This window comes from Panthera tigris, chromosome B2, assembly GCF_018350195.1.
Source record: "Panthera tigris isolate Pti1 chromosome B2, P.tigris_Pti1_mat1.1, whole genome shotgun sequence".
NCBI lineage: Eukaryota > Metazoa > Chordata > Mammalia > Carnivora > Felidae > Panthera > Panthera tigris.
In genome coordinates, this window is record NC_056664.1 from 89,501,995 (window position 1) to 89,516,821 (window position 14,827).

General features: G+C 38.5%; 1 long non-coding RNA gene across 10 annotated transcripts in view; it reads left to right on the forward strand.

The window, feature by feature from the left end:
• LOC122238695 overlaps positions 1-14,827 on the forward strand; it is an 83,542-nt gene that overhangs the window by 16,811 nt on the left and 51,904 nt on the right. The window contains exon 3 of one of the 10 annotated variants that reach the window (XR_006217765.1): positions 11,760-11,911. The exons of the other annotated variants lie outside the window; for them this stretch is intronic. This is a non-coding gene — a long non-coding RNA (uncharacterized LOC122238695). The remainder of the gene's footprint in view (positions 1-11,759; positions 11,912-14,827) is intronic. 10 annotated transcript variants of the gene reach the window in all.

Consider the following 14,827-nt stretch of genomic DNA (forward strand, 5'->3'; position numbering starts at 1 on the left):
ACAGTAAAGAAATGGTTTAAAAGCAGGAGCAGGAAAAGAGAGAGAGTGACAGCTATTCAGAAGGCTAGTGAGGGGTGAGCAGAAATGCCCTGGCAGGAACGGCTTCTTGTGCTTAGGAAAAGCCACACGTTGTTCCATGAGAAGTCCTCTTTCTTATTGGCCTTTGCAAATGATCCTATGGAGAATATTTATTCCTTGAAAGTATATGGTCCGCTCTATCAGCAATCTTTTCTGTAAAAGAAGAGAATGTAGGAAAGGTTAGCATATTCCACAGTCCCTGATAAGGCTTTGTCCTTCTTCATTCGTGATTCGAGTTCTCCACAATACCCAAAACAAGGGGGTAAGAAGGCGAGTATGGGAAAGCGGCTGTCTCTCCTAGGTATCCTTAAACTAGTCAGATGGATTTTTTAAAAACCTGATTTGCTGAATTAAGTGAACTGACCTTGGGTAATCATAATTTCAATTTCGTGTGGTCTCAGCTGAGCCAACATGAGGGTGTTTGTGCCACTACTGTCTCTTATTTATTCTCTCTCAAAGTCTCAGCCGCCCCGGCTCAGAATCTGAGACTTACTTCTTAGCCACCTTTTCAAACACCTTGCATTGAAAAACCCTTGTTTAACTCTGTCAGGCCCTGTCCTATGGACTGATCTTTAGCACTTGATTTTCTTTCAACCCTGTCATCCATCAGCCCTTCCCTCATATTCCCAGTTTTATTTTTTCTGTTTAGCCCCATGGACTTCACCATAACGTCTACTCACGTAATGGGTATATTACCGCAAAAGCCCTGCTCTAAATGTTCATGTTTGCTCATGCTTAATCTTTGAGTCTCTTCTCTCTACACTGCCACCCACTTGCATGGTTCATTTTCACTACTCTGACTCCATTGTTTATGGGATCAACTGAAAAATCCATTTTTCTGGAATTGAAATTTTCTTATCATCTGACCCTTCCTTATGAGAATAACCTTATTTATCAAGGTTCTTCACTGTGCCCTACAACTACCATGCTCTTTTGCCCTCTGGCATTTTGCTCAGAATGGTTTCTCTACCTTCTTGCCAAACTCCTGGCCTCCCCTAACATTCCTGGTCTCCTCATTGCAATGTCTCCCATGGTATTTATTATGTCTACTCCATATTCTGCCTTGTCTTACGTTCTATTTTTTTTAACACTTGCTGTTTTCCCAATGAGTGTATATTCTTCGGAAAGGCATATATATTCTGGATCTTTGACTCATTTTGTCTCACTCACTGTGCTCAGCACAAAGTAGGTGGTCAAGAAATGCTTATTGAAAAGTGCTTAGCCAATTGAATGGTTTTTCTATACCAGTGGTCAACCAATACATGTCCAGTATGCTCACTGGTCTCCAAAGGAGCAGCTTTAAGAAAGAGTAGGTGTCATTCTACTCATAAAAGAAAAGATTCAATTTAAGAATATTCCTAATATGTACTAGAAAATGTTAAATCTTTCATGGTGTAAAAGCCACCTTTAGAGGATTACATGATTGTTAATGTAACAGAAAAAGCTTATACTCAATTTTCCTTTTAAACAGCAAGTTCAGGTCACTGCAATATGTGCATTGTTATGACATGTTAACTCTGACCTCTTATTCTACCTTAAGAATTTTATTTTCTCTAATAACACAGTCTCTATAGTGGTGAATTATGATATTTAGAAGTGTTTTGATGATTGCCCTGTATAACGTGAGTAACTCTGACCACGGAGGATGTTTTCCTGCACTAAAGTAAAGGGTCGTAAGACAGTTGCCCTTTGCCATCATCCCAGTTGACTTTGAAGAGCATAGTGACACAGCAAACACGCTTTCCTTCATGGGACTTGTTAAATGTGTATCTTGCCCATATCCCAGTGTCTCCATTACCGGTATTGCCTCAGCCTCCTGGGACGCAGCAGAGAGGGGAGAAAGAGGATGATGTGGCTATTATTTCCAGCCTCAGATACAGTAGTTACTTTAGGACACACTTAGGTCTCCTGAAGAAAGCATAGATAATGCAATTATATGTCTGAGAAAAAACATAGGATATTCAGGAGCTAATCTTTTAAAGAGTGTTCTGTTACTACTCGTGCTTCTTTATATATTCCATCCTTGGTGTAACTACCCTTAATTATAAGCAGCCTTCAAATTTACAAAGATGACATTCCACAGATAAGCATGTTAACATGTACCAAGCACCTGGTACTGCATAGGGATTCATAAAAATGGTCCACGGTGAAAGGCAGGAAAACCTTTAGCAGAAAAGGCGAAAACCCTGGGGAAAAGGAATTGTCCAGGGGGCTTCCATCATTGGCTATTAGCCCTGTCAATCACCGCCCCAAATCAATTTTTCTGCCATTTGACTAGAAGGTCTGTTTTGCTTAACTAGTGTATTCCATGTCTTTGCATGAGCAACCTGGACGAACTTTGCAACCTGCGTTTTCTAGCTTTTGTGGAAATTATTTCCTGGCTGGTGAGCTTTAGCAAAACACCTGTGCTGGATTTCAAAGGCTGCACCAGGTAGGAAGGGCTTTCCTCCTCCTGAACCCTCTTCATAGCGGGGCAGGGGGAAGAGCTGGCTCATCTATCTCTCTGAGTGCTGCCCATGTCAATCTAGAGCATTAGAAGTAGATATTTGACACAGTGGAATAAAGGTACCATGTAACAATAATGCCTTAGCATTATGCTGAGAGAAGTGGTCATATTATAAGAGATAGGGGTATGTTTACCTTGTAAATGTTGCTTCAAAGTACCTGAAGAATTTAAAACCCTCCCACCTTCACTCCCTAGCTCCATGAGAAAGAGCTGGGGAATCCAGACAGTAAAACATTAGTGAAATCTAATACCTTGGGGTAGAGGTAGAGAGGTGAAAATGTAGCCTGAACTGTCTGGGAGGTGATTAAAGGAGAGGGAGACAGAAAAGGAGATCTTTGACATTGAGCTATGATGGCTTTAGTATGGACTGATGGGCAATTTAAGAGGAAAAATAAAAAGTTGTTTTACTCCATCTTCTGACTTACTGCCAACGTATTCTCCATTCCTTCCAAAAATTAGGGTATTAGAAAGATGCACAAAAAGAAGCAAAATTCCTAGAGTGGCAGCTCATTAGAAGACATAATCTATTAATGAAATGCATACATTTCCACCATACACGAACCTGGGTGGGTATTTCACTCACAGTGCTACCCCCTCCTTCCTTTTCTGATGCCATCACTCAGAACCCACTCCTCTCCAGGGCCCCTTTCAGGAACTCTGTCTTGCATATTTCCGTAATATCTGTAGATAAAGGCTGAGAGGTCTGAGGGAAGTTGTGTGGAGGAGAGTGGGGAAGAGTCTTCCCATTCTCTTCTAATTGCCTCTACCTTGCTGTCTCTCTGTATCTTCAAAGCCTACAGACTTTGAAAGTCTTTTAGGGGCAGAGAAGTCATGTATGCTTTCTTATTAAAAAGCTTAAGGAAATATATATTTAAAATGTTCTTATCTTTTTTTGTGGGTTGTTTGGAGACAGGGACAAATTAAGATGTGTAAAACATACCAGGAAAACTAACAGATGAGTGGAACGCAGACCACAGCCTTCTGCAGGAGAAGCTGCTGGTTCTGGTCTTTCCTGGCTCTCTCTGTGACTGGGGCCTGCGTTGGTTTCTGATGTCTGTCTAAATTAACCCCTTGTTATTGAAAGTCAAGACCCATTTGTATGAGTCAAGGAGGAACTTGTTCACCTGAAATCTTGGTGGTCTGCTGTTATGCAGGCACAGCCCAGAGTTTCAGGTGAGGTGAGAACATCGATTTCCCTGCTGCTTGCCTAACTCCTCTTTATACACTTCTGAAAACCGGGCAGAAAACATGTTGGTTCTCAGGATCAAGCGACTGAATTAAGGTTGCCATGACTCCCTACCTACTCTTGATGCCATTTTCTGTTGTTCTAAGTGTAGAAAAAGCCAAGAAGAGAGGAAGTTGTGTGCCTAGGAGAGCATTCTAGCTTGACTCAAGATACATGCAGAATTACTCAGGATTACATTCAACTCTGTTCTATAAATCCCATATTGATTTTTTAAATGCATATTTTACTCCAATGACAGTACCTGAAGAATAAAATTTGCCCTCTAAACCATTTTTGGAAGATATTTCTTTCTGATAGTACATGTTTGAAGACAGTAGAGTAGTGGGCTGGTACCTACTTACCTCTGTGTGACTGTGTGATTATTGCTAACTATTTAAACTCCTTGTGCCTCAGTTTTATCATCCATAATATGAAAATAACAGTAAGTCCTGTCCTATAAGATTGGTGTGAGGATTAAATAAATCAATCCATATAAATCCAATCAGAACGTGTGTAGGACATATAAACTCTGAGAAAATATTAATTGCCAGCAACAACGTTGCTGACATTGTTGGGTTTTATGTCATTTCCCTTATCCTAAAGATCAATAAAAATTTTATTTAAAAACTCATTTTAGGTAGTAATTTATGATTTGTGGGTTGTGAATCAACTATAAATTACTGTGGATTCATTTTATAATTTTTCCCAAGGCAATAAAGCTTCTCCTGTAATAAATGCAGATATTAAAAAATGTTTATAAGTTTCCAAGTCATGGGAACTTTCTATGTAATTCGTAAGGACTTTAGAGAGAAAAACTACATTTGAACTGCTAACTTATTTGGAGGAAATCTGAGATGACTGGGGCAGAGGTGGCAACATAATTTTTGGATCTTCCCAAATACCACATAAAAAGAGATAGACAACTAGACGGCAACATAAAAAATCCACAAACAACACAATGGGTGACAGAATATCCCTGTTAACTTCAAAATACAAGAATATAGGAACAGATTACTAATAGTCACAAGACCTAGCAGTTACTAGCTTCCATGTGAGAAGAAGCATAGGGAAGTACCAGACATCTGTCAGACCTGAGGACCAGAGCGTCCCCACATAAACCACATTCATTCATATTCATGACAAGTGCAGCCAGGAGAGATTTTGCCCAATTCAACAGCAGTGCAAACAGTCTGGTGATAAGGACTGGAGGGACGGAGCAGGCCGGTCCTTGCGAACTCCTAAAATGGACTAGTCATGATTCCATTCATGACAGAACCCCACAGTGAGGAGAAAAAAATTAGATCTGAATAAAAGCTGAGGACAGAGACAATAGAGAGGAAGGAAAGACAAGGTTCAGATTAAAATGGGGGAGGAAAACCGAGCTAGAAAACCTCAAAAAGAGCTGCCAGGTTTTTTTTTTTTTTTTTAACATGACACAAGAACATGAAAAGAAACTCTGAAATCTATCTTGAAGTTTGCTTCTTTATAAAAGTTCATGAATATTAAATTCACATTAAAATGAGAGACAAATCATTAAAGTTAAATATTACAAACACATTTAAAAACAGAAAAAAATTGTAATATACTATTTCAAAAAATCTTTTAAAAATTGAGAATATATTGCAAGATCTGAAAGAACAACATAAGTCAGAATGGAAAAAATTTAGTAATGAAGTGACAGAATTCAAGAAGTAATTTGAAATAAAGGATAAGATAATTCCAAAAGCAAACACGAAACTAGAAATAGCAGCAGAGCAGTTAGCACAAAGGATGAAAGCTGAAGAGAAATAGAAAATATAAAAAGATTTTAAAAATAAGAAATAAACAGATTTTACCTATAATACCTAAATATCTAATGCTATAAATATACTATACCTAAACACAAAATGCATTACAATAATTACACAAAGGAAAAGAAGAGAATAAATGGAGTTTTATTGCCATTTGAGAGTTGAATTTAATAATTTTGTTGGATTCATACTATATGCATTTTTAGAGACAACAGAGAGTATGTGATTATATATACTGTCTTGGTTTATAAAATAACTTCAAGAAAAAATATAGTGATAGGCTGGGTTTTTTAAAAAGCAAAACCCAACTATAAATTACTTACTTTAGAAATTAATTACAAAGAAAGGTAGATTGAGAAAGTAGTAGTATTAGAAATAAAGGGAGATATTTCTTAAAGATAGATGGTCATTCATTAGGAAAATATAACAATTTTAAATTTGTAAGCATATGATAACATAAATTCAAAATGTATAAATCAAAACTTAGCACTACAAGAAGAAATAACCAAATCCACTGTAATAGTGGGAGATTTTAATACATCTCTCAGTGCTGATTAAAAAAAAGCCAAAAAATTAAAATATATGATACCTTAACAGCATGATTAATAACTGCATTTAGTTAACATATACAGAACACTACACAAAGCAACAAAATACTCAAAAGGAACTTGGACAAGAATTGAATATCTGCTGGGCCATAAAGCAAGTCTTACCAAATTTCAAAGCTTTGAGTTTAGAGTAGTTTCTCTCACCACAGAATTTATTAACCAGGAATTAAACTAGAAATCAAGATAAAAAAGATGACTAGAATATTCATCAACTCTTCTAAAATTAAGCAATATGCTTCTCAAAAACAACCCATTGATCAAAGGAATCACATCAGAAGTTAGGAGTAATTTTGATCAAAATAATTAAAATATAATACACTCAAACTTGAGTAAAAGTTTGAAAAACAGTAAGAAGAAATAAATCAGGATAAGAATGAAAAGTCCTGAAATAGGAAACAGATGTATATTAATGAAAGCAAAAAAGCCAAAAGTTGATTATTTGAAAAAACTAATACAATTATGTGGCATATAGTAAAACTGATCAAGAAAAAAAAGACAAGCAACAATTTACCAATATCAAGAATGAGAGAGGGGACACTACAGAACCTACCGACATAAAATATGTATAGAAATATTATGAAAAATGTTATGTCAATACATTAAAGCAATTAGATGAAAAAGACAAAATCCCCCACAAAAAATTACCAATACTGACTGACACTAAAAATTAGAGAAGATGAGTATCTGTTATTAACTAAATTGGCTGTATAATTAGAAGTCTTTCCACAAAGAAATATTTAACTCCAGTAGCTTCAACAATTAATTCTTGCAGATAATTAAAGAGGAAATAATACTAATTTTATACAAAGTCATCCAGAGAAAGAATAATGGAAACACTTCCTTATCCTCGACTTGTTTATGAGGCCTGTGTAACCTTTATACTAAAATTGAATTAGTATATTAAAATAAAGAAAAATTATAGACTTCATGAGAGATTCATGAGCAATCCCAACACTATATTAGCAAATTTAATCCCTACTGGATAGAGATAATATATCAAGACTAAGTTCAGCTTATTCCAGGAATGCAAGTTTGCTTTAATATTTAAAAAATTGATCTTAATAATTCACCATACTAACAGAATAAAAGGGAAACATTATGTTATAATTTTAATAGATGCAACAAAAAGCATTTGATAAAATCCAACAACCACTTACGACCAACAGACAAAACAAAACAAAAAGCAAAAATGTACCAAAGTAAGAATAGTAGAGAAGCTCTTTAATTTGATAAAAGATTATCTATGATAATGTGTAGCAAACATCATATTTAATGCTGAAATACTGAAAATTTTTCCCCTGAGGTTGGGAACAAAACGATATCAGCTATCACTACTTTAGCACTGAAATGGAAGTCCTTAGTAGTGCAATGGAGCAAGACAAAAAAAAAAAAAAAAAAGGTATAAAGATAGTAAAAGAAGAAATGAATTATTTGCAGATAACATGCATGTATATGTAGAAAGTTCAAAATTATCTACAATTAAGTAAACAAATAGAGTACATGATTTAGCAAGGTAGTTGCATATAAACTTACACCAAAATCAATTATATTCCTAAATATCAACTATGAATAATTAGAATGTACAATTAGTATAAAAAAGCTGGACTAAGTGAGGCAGTGACAGCCGTGGGTTTCAGTGTGCCGTAGTATGAAGTGTGCCTTGCCACGTGCTTGCTCAGCTCCTCAGCTTCATATTCCAGGGTCCCTATGTGTCCCTACAGAGGCATTCTCAGCCCTGTGGTGGCTGAGGCTTTGAGCTTTCATTTACTCCATCGTACAATCACTGTCAAAACACATCTGCCTATTCTCTAAGTCCCATACCATAATCTCTATCTTATCTCTAATTAGTATTATTTTTTCTTCATACAGCATATGAAAACTTTCATTTTTTGTTTTTTAATCGCATCACTCGCTACAATGTGTCGTCTTCAGTTGAAAGTACGAAAACAGTGATCTTGATCACTAAGGCTTCATGGGATCCAGCTGGCTTGTCAGGAATGTGGGTTGGCGCTGGGTCCTGTTTCAAAATGAGTGTGAAGCCTGAGGAGACACTGCCTTCTGAGATGTTGTCCAGTCTGGGTTAAACCTATGATATGTATAACTTAAATGATGTATTTTCTTTGCAAGATCTCCATACCATGAAAATAATGAAAGAAGACTTTCAGGTAAAAATGGCATATAGAACTACCCTCTCGGTCTCGAAAATATTTGACTGGATTTTGGCAAAAGGGATGTCTTAAAACTGCATAAACCTGAAGCCTAAGAAAATAGAGGAGGTGAAACAACAACAAAACCTTAGAAAATGGAAAGCAGATGGAAGACTTAGCAGAATCTTTAGAGTCAGAACCAAAACCAGGAGTAGGGAAAGCGGACGGTCCACCTGACTCCCACCACAGACTCCCCGCAAAGGCTCAGGCGTGAGAGGTTTCTGTGAGCTAATAACAGAAGGCTAGTGAAGTTCAGCTGAAGAAGTATTTAGGTCCCCATATTCATCTTCTTCCACACATAACCTGGATTTCAGCCCCTTTCCACACAAGCAAGAGATTGGAGGTTTATTCTGAAAAGAGGGTAAAGCAGAAGGTTAGGGTACCAAACCCGTAACTGATCACTTACACCCCTAGCTCTTCTTCGCACTCAGCTCCCATAGGCTCAGCCCAGCAGACGCCTTCCTGTTGGTGTTTGGAAACTCGTCCTTGGGGGACATAAGAGCCTGTCTCACTGCAGGGGGTCCACCCTTGACAAGCTCTGCCCAAGCACCATGGGCCTCCTCCTTAAATGTGAGCAAATACCTCAGATCCTCAGAACCTGTGGAAAAGCCTTCAACATAAATGATATAGAACAAAACAAACAACCATGAGGAAATAAAAGTTTTCCCTAAAATCTATCATTGATATCCTCAGCAAAATATGATTTATGCAATGTATGATTCCCCAAATGCCATAAAAACAACTTTCAAGGTCAAAAAAGAATTCTTAGAAATTAAAATTGTGATGACAGAAATGAAAGGCTCAGAAGAAGACATAAAATATAGAGTTCAAATCTCCCCCCAGAAAGTGGAACAAAAAGCTAGTGACAGGGAATAAAATGCAGTAGAATTAGGGGAACTTCGAGGAGATCCCAAAGTCTTTAAAATGAGTTCTAGAAAGGGGCAGCAAAGGAAATGGAGAAAAGTAACTTAAAAAAATAAAATTAAATCAGAACTAAAGGTTGGGCATTCCATAAAGGAAAGGAGCCCCCTGATTGCTCAGCCCCAAGGATGAAAGCAGATCTTCCCTGAAGCACTTGGTGGAGAATCCACTCTAAGACGAAATGGAATATATCAGATCTAGGCGAAGAAGAGTATCTGCATTTAGCAGCACCTACCACACTGTGCATTATTCTACATGCTTCTGCGTCCTAAAATAGGAAATTTAACTATACCCTTAGAGAAGTTTTTCTGACAGAAGAGCTTCTAGCAGAGGTGTGAAAGAAACCAGGAGAGACGGGTAATAATAATCAGATCGGGAGGGGTGGCGAAAGGAGGAAGGATTGTCATCGGGGATTTATTTTAGGTGCAACAGAACTCAAGCTCTATATAGAGCAAGCAGAAAGGGGAGTTCTGGACCATGTAACTGGGAAGTCCAGGGGTGGTACCTACCGTGAGCACAGAATGAGGCAGGAATTCAGATGATGCCAGGATCTATCTCTCTTCCTGTATCTCAACTTGGCCTTCTCTGTTGATGGCTTCATTCTGAAGGAAGTCTTTTCATATGGTGGGGAAGATAGTTGAGGGCATCTATAAGCCTATTCTTACAATGTGTGATTCCAGAAGAGATCCTCTGTGGCCGGGTGGCCTGGAGACAAGACTCATGAAAGACTGTAATTGGCCCTGCTTCATGCTGCTAAATTACTCCGCTGGGAGAGTGGCTAGTCTGACTGACCCTCACAGGTCAAGTGCACCTTTCAGCAATGAGGAGATGTTGTTGACAGCCCCACCAGAACCACCCGGAAAGGTGAAATTAGGTTCCACAAAGAAAAGGATGCTTCTGGGCAAACCAGTTATATCCACAAGGAAGAAGAGGTGAGGCTTCAGATAATACATAAGGTAAAAATGGAAGTAGTGACCATGTGAGAGAGAGGGTTGGGGTTTTGTCGTTGTTTTCTTTTGTTTTGTTTTTTATTAACACTTCCCTAAGGCTTCTGCAAAGCATCTTTTACTATTTCAACATAGCACCACAGTGGCTCTGTGTTCCCTCCACAGTTTTAGAAAATCCCACTCTCTTAGAACTCTAACTGTAAGTCTTCCAACCAGCAGGGTGTGGATGAGAGCAGAAAGGATAAAGAGTTTCCATGTGGTGAGTTGATGTTGCGTAAACGAAAATAAGTCTTTTTTAGATTATGCTGCAAAGACATTTAGTGGATTAGAAAAGTATTTATTAAGTACCCCCTCTGTGCCCAGATGGCCATAGGCACTGAAGATATGAAAGAAATAAAAGGAACAATTTCTGTCTTTGCACTGTTTTTGAATGACTCTCTCTCTCTCTCTCTCTCTCTCTCTCTCTCTCTCTCTCTATATATATATATATATATATATATATATATATTGAGTTTTGTCGCATCCTCATTCACAATATCTCCATTTTTCATTTAATAAACCTTTATTTACCATGTACCATGTTCTAAAAAAATGGGACCCTCCTATGGGACACTTTCTCTTCTGTCGTATGATCACTGCCATCAAATCTGGACTGCTATAATCAGATTAGCTTTTCTAAGATCCGTCTTTAACAAAGCCGTCCTACTTAAGCCTCTCTTCTGTTGCCTGATGGTTATTAGCTTGAGCTTGAACCCTGGACCAGCATTTCTCCGTATGGATTCTACCTCTCTTCTTTCATTCCAGTGACAATTCTCGTCCAATCCAGTCTCCTGGCCATCAATAAACATACTATAGGGTGTGTGTGTGTGTGTGTGTGTGTGTGTGTGTGTGTGTGCATGTGCCCACCTGCACCCTTCTCCTCAATTAGATTCTAAAATTACTTAAGAGTAGGAAATGCTATTATGGAAAGAACATGGGCTTTGCACTCAGACCTAGTGCTGAAACTATTATACAGCATGGCAGTTAGGTAACCTGTCTGGCCACCAGTTACCCCAGCTGTAAAGGAGAAGTGTCTCTCACACAGTGCTGGTCATGTAATAAATGTTAGTTTCTTTTCTTCCTTTTGGGTCCTCTCCAGCACCCACTAGAATGCTGAACACAGCAGGGTCTTGGCCAAACACACAAGAAGACTGCAATCATATAATCAAAGTAATTCATTTCAAAGTTGGTTCCTTAACTACAGCTATTCTTTGAGGCCACAGGAAACGAAGAAACCTTTCCTCTTTTGTTAGAATCACAGTCTCTGGTTAACATTTTAGAGATTTCCTCTGTACTATTACCAAGGCAAGAACTAGACTCTGGATTTTTTTCAGCCATTCATCCTGTATTTTTATTTCTGATATCTCAGACTCATCTTTCATACAGCCAGAACCTCAACACCAGCTCCTGAGGCTTAATTTTTTTTTTTTTAAATCAGAATTCCATGCTGCTGTGCAAATAGCCTGGCAGGAGAGATCTGGTGTGTGAGGGTCTGAGTCCTCCAGCTGGAGAATGAGGAGTTGTCCAGCTTCCTCCAGGCCTGCAGAGTGGACGTCTGGGGCCAGATTGATTTGCTGCTGCAGCTCTGTGGTGAGTTGGGCAACTACTGAGTGACAGAATCAGCTTAGATTATTAATGGCCAAGTCTCAGAAGATTCAAAGACTAAGTTCCAATGAGCAATCCCAAAAGAGTCCAGGGAGTTTAATTCTGAGTTATAATAGTATGGAGCCTAGAAAACTTATCTAGAAAAGTTTGAGGGGTGTTTGCTACTGTTTGGGCAAGAAATGGCAACAGAAATACCTTTCTGAGATGTATTTTCATAATCTAGAAAGACTACATATGAGGCTAACAGGAGAAATCTTTTGAATCAAATTGTTGAGCATCATATTAAAAAGATGCACAGAAAGTTTTTGTATATATTAAGGTAAAAATATATATATATATAATTTTTAACTTTTGTTTATTTATTTTGAGGGAGAGAGAGACACCATGAGTTGGGGAGGAGCAGAGAGGGAGAAAGAGAATCCTAAGCAGGCTCTGAACTGTGTCTCTTGCAGAGCCTGATTCAAGGCTTGAACCCATCAATGGTAAGGTCATGACCTGAGCGGAAATCAAGAGTCAGACACTTAAATGACTGAGCCACCCAAGCACCCCTAAAGTAAAATTATTTTTTGTATCCTACCTCGTGTAACAAATTGATAGAAAGTATTAGAGGAGTCCCTCGGTGGCTCAGTCGGTTAAGCGTCTGACTTCAGCTCTGGTCATGGTCTTGCAGCCCGTGAGTTCAAGCCCTGTGTTGGCCTCTGTACTGACAACTCAGAGCCTGGAGCCTGCTTGGGATTCTGTGTCCCCTGCTCTTTCTGTCCCTCCCCTGCTTATGCTCTGTCTTGCTCTGTCTCTCAAAAATAAATAAATGTTTAAAAAAAAGTAGTAGAAAATAGCAACAGCATGACACATAGATGAACATTAATGGGTCATTTATTCTTGTATTAGCCTTACTTGAAGTTACTGAGAATAAATGAGACAAAGTCTCACATTTTACTCTAGATATTATTCTACAGAAGTTGGTCTTATGCTTTAACATAACCTAAATTTCAGGGACCTACTATTTATAGCAAGAGAATATATAAGCATTTTAGGTGGTGATTTGGGGGGTTTTTTTTGCTGTTTTGTTTTTTGTGGGTTTTTGGGTTTTGCTTTTGTGGGGTTTTTTTTTTTTGCATTTAAAGATAAATCTATTTTGTTGTAAAAGGAGATTCATGGATGAATCATTGGAAGGTAGTGTTGAGTGACAAAGGCAAGTGCGAGAGTACCTCAGACAACAGGATATCCTTTCCAAAAAGTTCAAAAAGCAATTAAACTAAACAATATATCATCTAGACATATATGTGATGAAAACCACATTTGCAAAAGCCTAGGGATGATAGATAAAGACAAACTTCAGGAGAGTGGCTCCTGTGCACTGGAGGCGGTAACTGGAACACACTGGCTGACCTAAGTTATTGGCAACATTCCAGGGTTTGTGTCAGGCAGTGTGTTCTTGAAGGTTCACTACGTTATCAAATAGATAAACAAAAGGTTTTAAGATGACACTATGCGTGAGCCCATAGTGACCATGTCTTGAACTAAGAATTTGGATCAATCCAATTTGGATCAATCCAATTTTCCTTTCATTTATGAAAAACTTAATTGTAATAAAATAATTCAGGAGGAAGGCACGGGCATTATACTTTTTAGAAGTTGAAACAAATTTTCAAGGTAAGCTGTGTACATCTTTATCACTAGCTCTAGTCATATCAATGAAGTAGGAGTTAATTCTCCCCAAAGCAGTGAGACTTAGAGCCTTAAGCTATAGAAGGGGGTGAGGTTGAGGAGGACACTGGGAGGGAGGGCAGGAGGATAAATTAAGAGAGAAATGAAGCACATCTGTATCGATGGGAAAGTGTCCAGAATATAAAGGCATGAACGGAAAAATCTCTTGGCTGACAGTGGCCTCATTGGTGAAGCCGTTGCATAAGACATACATCTAACATGAATGCACAATTATCTGTTGAACACCTATTATGCTAGGAAAGAAATACAGCTACCCTCTCAGGGGGTTTACAGCCTGAGGGTAAAAGGCCTAACACATCCTCAGGTTCAAAGAGATCATTATGTCCCCCTATATGGGAAAAGAAATTAGGAAATAAATGGTGAAAAGATCAGACTCCCAGAAAGGGATACCAGCTTTGCATAAAGATACTGGACAGAAGTTTAGGAAACTTGATTCAAATTCTCATAGCAAAACAACCACCTGCCTTCCCTCCTACCTGCCCCTCCACTAGTCCTCCTCTGTGAGTTGGAGGCAGACAATGCTGAGCAACAAGGCTGATGGAAAGCTCTTTGGAACATGTTCTCTCCTCTTCCTATCTACAGGATTCATTTAGCTCACATCACTGGGCGCCTGCTGTATGCAAGTCATATAGATGTAGATGAAGGTTTTCGAACAGGCATTGAATTGGGCCACCTGGGTGGCTCAGTCAGACTTTGGCTCAGATCATGATCTCAGGGTTTATGGGTTTGAGCCCTGTGTCAGGCTCTGTGCTGACAGCTCAGAGCCTGGAGCCTGCTTCGGATTCTGTGTCTCCCTCTCTTTCTGCCCCTCCCCTGCTCTCTCTCTCTCTCTCTCTCTCAAAACTAAATAAACATAAAACAAATTTTTAAAATAGGCATTGAATTAAAAATGGAGCTCCCCCTTTCTTTCCTGAAGAAGACTGTCACCTACAGCAGTTATAAAACCCGAGTCTGTCTGATGTTATTCCTCCTGGTCACAACATATCATTTGTGAACATTTAGATTTGATTTTGATTTGTGGTGCCTTACTAGGAGCATCTGTCCTGGCTACTGTGGGCACCCTCCCCTTTTGTTCTATAATCTATATCATTTAGGATTGGGGCTGATGGACATCTGTAATCAGCACATTTCATAGACTGGTGCTGTTCATAGACAGCACCTTTACTGGAACTG